Source organism: Coturnix japonica, chromosome 14 (genome assembly GCF_001577835.2).
Source record: "Coturnix japonica isolate 7356 chromosome 14, Coturnix japonica 2.1, whole genome shotgun sequence".
Classification (NCBI taxonomy): Eukaryota; Metazoa; Chordata; class Aves; order Galliformes; family Phasianidae; genus Coturnix; species Coturnix japonica.
The window spans coordinates 12,366,298-12,372,843 of NC_029529.1; positions in this window are offsets into that span (position 1 = coordinate 12,366,298).

Consider the following 6,546-nt stretch of genomic DNA (forward strand, 5'->3'; position numbering starts at 1 on the left):
AAGAGAGATTAAGCGAGGGCAGGAAATGCGGTCACCAGTAACTGTCCAGAATGCACATCCTGACTTTGGGCTGAGTGCAGTGAGTTCTGCACCCTCAGCCTACAAAGAGGGCTGTTGCCACCTTGCAATGATGGCAAACCTAGTAGTTCTGTTACATTTTCTAAGCTTTAAGGTCTTACAGGAGGAGCATTCTGATCCAGGTTTTGGCTACTGCAAGCCCTTATAGAGGCTTTTGCTGTTTTCCTCACAACATGAGGTGGAACTAACCAAGTGCTCAGAGTCCCCCTGGACCAGAAGGACGTGGGTGTATGAAAGTCACTCCAAAGGGCTGTAGTCAGCACTGAAAATTTATAGCAACCCTGAGGATATTCTGAACTACTCTGGGGACTGGTAACACCAACATCAGGACTGTGAAACTGAAGTTATCTTTCCTGCAGTTTTTCCTTGATGGGGCACAGAAAGCAGCCATTCCAAGCAGGAGCCATGCTGGCACAGCGGTGCAGTGCGCCGTGTCAGCTGGACAGTGCTCAGAATGGAAAGGCTGAGCATTGGGTCTCTTCCGTTAGACATTTTTGCTTTTCACTTTGTAAATGAAACTCTTTTCTGCCCCTGCCATGTCAGTGTGTTTGAGTCAGTCCTGGGGCAGCCTCAGATGCAGCTGCAGTTGTTTTTCACCCGTGGTCACAGATCACAGGATCACAGAACAGGTGGGTTGAAAGGGACTGCTGGAGGCTGCCGGTCCACTGTGTGATGGTGGTAGCTGAGCTGAGTCTTGGTGAAATGATTGCTGTGTCCAGGAGCAGTGCTGTACTGGGCTGGCATGGAGCCTGATGGAGCAGGGAAGCAGATCGGTGTCTTGCAAGGAGGTGTTGACTGCTGCCCTGTTTCTGGAGTGTTCATGCTGACAAGCTACTTTCTTTTTTGAGTTTCCACCTCCACTGCTTTGCTCTACATTTTCTCCCACTGGAACTTGGTCCCCAAATCTGTGCCAGCTTCCATATTGAGAATCAATCCACAGCTTGCTGGTCACCTGCACTTGCCAGAAAGGAGAGTGATAAAGAAAAAGTAATACAGACATCTGGCTTTATGAGTGATGCATTTATTTATAAGTTTGTATAAATTCTGAATTTTGAGAAGACTGTAGTTGGATATGGAGGAGGAATCACAGAAATGCAAGTATTACTTCTCTTGCTTAGTATTAGAAAGTGATCCAAAACCCACTGATTTCTGCTGTTGGTGCAAACCAGGTTTGGGGTGGAATGTGCAGAAGTGGCGTGTAGGTGACTCACTTCAGCCCTCTTTCTTCGTTCAATGATGCCCATTTTGTTTGTGGGATTTGTCTGCTGTGGGCGTTTTCCCACGGTGCACCCCATTTCTCAAAGGACACATTGGTTTTGAATTTGCTCGGTTTCTTTGCACTTTGCTTTTTCCTTCAAACACTGCATGGGGTGCTGATGTCAGTTGTGCCTGTCCTGGTCACTTGACCCCCCTTTGACTTTCTAGGCAGATGGTTTGGCTCTACCTGTAGACACTCTGGGGTCTGAACAAACAGCACATGGAGCTGTGGGTTTGGAATCACACAACTGCTAAGCTGGGGCAAGGAGTGCGGTTCAGTTTCTAATGACTAACATTTTGCATGAGCTAGTGTGCTGTTTCTTTTGTGTATGAAGCTCGTAAACAGCTAACAGATGGCTTTTTCCCTCTCTCTCTGTTTTCTCTGTTTTAGCAGGAAGGAGCGTCCTAACTCTCTGAATGTCTTCCCCCCTCGCGGATGGCATGGTACGTGGGCAGATAGGGCCAAGATCGTCCCAAACACTGGACCACTGGCACCTGAGTGGCCTCGGGCAGCTGCAGTCCAACTCCAGCTACAGGTTTTACAGACCATCACAGAGCAAGGGTTTCCCACTCTGCCACTGTCAATAGCATCCCATGTTTTCATTTAAGGTGGAGGTTAACCTGTGTCCATAACCCTTTGCAGCCTCTTCCTGCTGTGAGTTTACTCTTGTGGTGGCTGTGATGAGGTGGGAGGATGTCCCATCGCAGATCTGGTGTACAGTGTGGGATGGATTTATAAGGCTCCTCATGCTTGTTACCCCCTTGTCTCAGTGTTAATCTCTTGGCTGGCCCTAAGTTGAAAAGAGTATATGTGAGGACAGTTAGAAATATAGTGAAGATAAAATCCTTACCTTTTTTAGCTTATTTGTGAGAGGAAAATGATGGAACCTGCCTCCTCTCTTTCCTCTCTAAGAGCAAAGCTTTTGCTCCTCAGATGGGGGCTAGAAAGTAGAGTTACTCTTGCTCTTCAGCAGTTGTTCTTTTTGTCTTACCACTCTTCTGGCCTTCCTATTTTCAGCTAAAAGGGGTACTAAACATCTGACTGCCCAAGTCCTGCACTGTGCTTTTAAAGCTCTTCACTTCCTCACACATCTGGTCTGCAGCTCTAGTCTTGTGCTGTGTATATCCAGTACGCCTGTCACATTCAGTGCACTGCCTTCTGCACTGGGGCTTGCCAAAAGCCTCACAGCATGGCAGCCACACCAGAGCAGCTGGATCGTTGTGCCTTTTGCTTCAGGTGCTGTGCCATTTGGAGACTGGTCTGAGTTCAAAGACCCAGAGATTGTGCTTTGTACGTTATATGCTTCTTTTTGCTTTTTTTTTTTTTTTTTATCGGTTTTTATTATTTATTTTTTTTTTTTTTTTTATTTTTTTTAGTTGTTTTCTTTAGTTGACAGATCTGTGCATTTATTAACAGCTGAGGCCGCTCATGATGAGCCATCTTTCCCACATTCTGTGCCTGCAAACTTCTCAGTCTTTGCTCAGAATCCTACCAGATTCTTAAACGATGTTTCCCAGTGCCTGGTGTCAGCCCCTGACAGCCAGTGATGCATCCACCAGCATGGCTTGCAGTGTGTCCTCCCTGCAGAGCTTCTGGTCTGCTTTAAAGGTGTCTTAAAAGGCACTAATCAGATCCTACACTAATTTTCTGGAGAGCTTACTGCAGTTAGGGAATAGCAAAAACCACAGTGCAGTGGGATGTGGATGTGAAGGTGTAGCTTCAGATAGTCTGACGTGTGCCAGCACATTGCTGCACACAATCACACGGCAGCCAAAATGTACAGAGAGCGTATTTGTACTTCTGGAAAAAATTTATTCCTTTGGATCTCTGAACAGCACTGCACACTGTGGTATGGGTGTGCTCTTGAGCTCTCTGTTGGTCAGGCATGTGTGGCAGGTGTAAGCCTTTAGAGGAGCTGGAACAAAGTTGAGGTGAGATCCACCTTCCAGACTACTGAAGGCATCATTCTTTCAGAGATATCATTGCGGGGCTTCTGAGAGGTTTTCAGTGAGAGCTGAGGGGAACTCAGCAGTAATTCAGGATCTGCATTGCAGGAGAATACAGCGGGAATCCACATAGATTGTAAGCTTTGGTTTCCAAGCTCAAGTAATGGAGAGTTACTGACTTGATGACTTTGTCATTTATTATTGGTGATGTCAGGCAAAAAGTCCATTTCTGGTAAAAAGAAAACATGCAGAAATAGTGCCTCTCACATGTATTTGAGGGGGATCGGTGTTTGAACTTGCTAGGAAAATTCAGAAGTGGGAAACAAATAGAACTGAGTAGCTGATAATGAACCAGATAAGACAGACTCCGGCTAAATAGGAAGACTTGGATAGCTGGGGTGTTAGGGAGGATTTCCTAAGGCTGTTGAAGAAACATATGAATAATTAAAAGGACTGATTATCTGACTCTGGATTTGCAGTTTGGAATGGAAAATTTTTCCTCCTGAGCTACTTGTGTGCACTCTGACTAAAAATGCTGTTTTTCAGCTCTTCTGCATGGCTGAATCTCAGCAGTGGTGCTCGTGCACTTCTTGCTTTTTCTTCATCTGCTCTGATATTTCACTGACATCGACTGCAGACACGTAACTGACTTTATTTTCCCAATATGTGTATCTTGACTTTTCTGGCTAGTTTTCCTTCTTACGGGGCCATACATTAGTTATGTTTTAATTGTACTTGTGTACTTATTATGACTATTTTCTGTTTAAGTTGCTGTCCTTGTTATTTTCTTTTTATATTCAGTTTGCACATTATTTTACATAATGATTTGGAGATGAAAGTCCTTAACGTTTTTGTTTTAATGTACTATGCTTTCAGTGTTATAACCATACAAGTGTGACTACTCATGGTGACATATGACTGCTATGAATGTTGAGCCTTTGCATGCATTTGGAGGTCACTACTGCACATTTGATGTTTAGGAGGTTGACAGGTATGGCTGTAGGTAAGTGGTGGCTGTGGAGTTTTCTTTGGGTGAGCTCTGGGCAATGCAGTGTGCCTCCTGGACTGCAGAGGAGAGCTGTACAGTCGGTAAAATATCTGGAACAGTAATAGTGGAACAATCAGAAGGACAGTAGAAGGAAGATACCAGCGAAGTTTAATAGATGTTCTGGACTGCGAAGAAAAGTGCCTTGGTAGTGTTAACATTTGAGAGGAATTTCTCCAGGGCAGGTTGGTAGTCTTAATAAAGGACACTCTCTAGATGACTACAAACTACAAGTGTATAATCATAGAGTGTAATTACATTTGTAATAACTCCCTGATGTGTTCTGGGTGAGAGAAGGATAATGTCAACAAGCAGGAAGCTTGTATTCTCAATACAAGTATCACTCTATAGATGCTGTAGAACTTCTAAATGACATCTAGATCCCAAGTCCAAGAATTGACATCTGCACATCCCTTTTGCAGGGCTGAAATTCTCACAGACTTCAGTTATGCTTAAAGGTTGTGGGTACAAGAAGGAGCTCTGAATCTGTTCATCCAACAGAAGTGTTTTTTTGGGTGGGGGAAGAGGTTTTATGATTGCACTTTATGCTTGGAAACTCTTTGTTGTCCTCTGTATGACAGAAAGCACAGCAGGTAAATTGCAGCTGAAGTGTTACAAGGTTTATTGGATCACGTTCCCAAAAAATGAACTAAACTATTAGAAAAGTAACTCACAAAACAGGAATCTGGAGTGGAGGTGAGAAGTGTGGTTTCCACATGTAGCCACAGTGAAGTGTTTCCATCTCAGTTTTGCTTGTAAAATCAGCAAATGTGCAGGGAAGCCATTGGAACTTCCATGTGGGAGCGTGGGGGCTGCTTGGACTGAATGTGCAGAAACCAAACAAGACATCAATTTTTCTGAATGGTCAAATATTAAAAATAAACCTTTCTATATAAATGCACAGATGTAATATAGAACCTTTTGACTTGTGCCATGCAATGCACTGCAGGGTGTTTTAAGATAAGCATAGTGGCCGTCTAATTAAGGGAAGGTGTTAATAAGATTCCAGATTAAAAAAGGCTGCAAAGGGTTAATATATTTCAGTATTTCTCTCATCCCATTTTGAATTGCTTTGTTATGTTGTGCAGTTAATGTTAGAACAGTAGAGCAAGACTTAGAAATTAGTGAACCAGCATCACAGCTCCGAGGATGGGAGGCCTGAAGCAGCTGCTGAGCAGTCTGAGCCTCTGCAGCAGTTGCACAGGAGGGGAGAGGCAAGCAGTAACAATTATAGCTGAGTCTGGGTGTGCGGCTGCTGAGCGTCACTGCACCCAATTGCAAGTCATCAGCACATAGAACTCTCCAAATTCATTTTGCCATCTCCCTGCTGGCAGCAATTAGAGTGGGCTGCCGTGAAGAAAGGAGAGATCTCATTTGGTACTGGGGATGATTACTGCATCGGTCAAGACATTAATTGGCTGACTTTGAAGCAGCGCTGCTTTAATTGACAAACAAGGGCTGCAGTGTAAAATCCTCACAAAGCCTTACAAGTCTCCCATGTTTTTCAAGAGGTGTTAATACAAGAAATGGGGCTGTAATGTCTGTAAAGCTGAGACTCACTCATGCACATTTCACAATGGAAGTCTGTTGCCTTCGTTAATTTGTCAGCTTCTTATTTTTGAGTTTCTGGGTCTTGCCTTATCAATTTGGGGAGACCACACCTGTTTCTCTGTGCTGTCAAGCCAGACCCATGCTTGGCAAGCTTCTGTGTAACATCATGCGGGGACATAGGGCTTCCCCACTAGCAAAATCGACCATCAGTTTGTTATCTGCTTTGCTTCTGCAGCTTGGTGTAAGAAATACGCTGCTGTTCTCTCAACGCAGGGGATTCTCATTCTTGTTATGTCAGTGGCTTACTGTAATGGCAGCTTCTGGATCCTCTAAGAGCTCGCATCTTTCCCAAGCAATGTCCGTGTTACCTTCCAGTCTTGGAAATGCTGTCCTGGCTTACTGCGAGTGCCAAAGCCCTTCAGCTTCTGCTGTAGTCAGTGGCAATTGGAGGTGCTTTTCACTTATGAAAGACCTTCTTCCTTGAGGTGCATGATGAAGAGGTCGCATAATGATGTGGCTTGTGAAGATAACTCTTCATAGTAAGAGAAGAAGGATGTCAATCCTTTCACAGGTAGGATTTGCTTGCTGAGTTCAGCATGGAACTCACTGCTGCATTCTGGTTGCAGTGCCACGTGTCTCCAGTGACGCTGGGCATTTAGTCAGTGCAG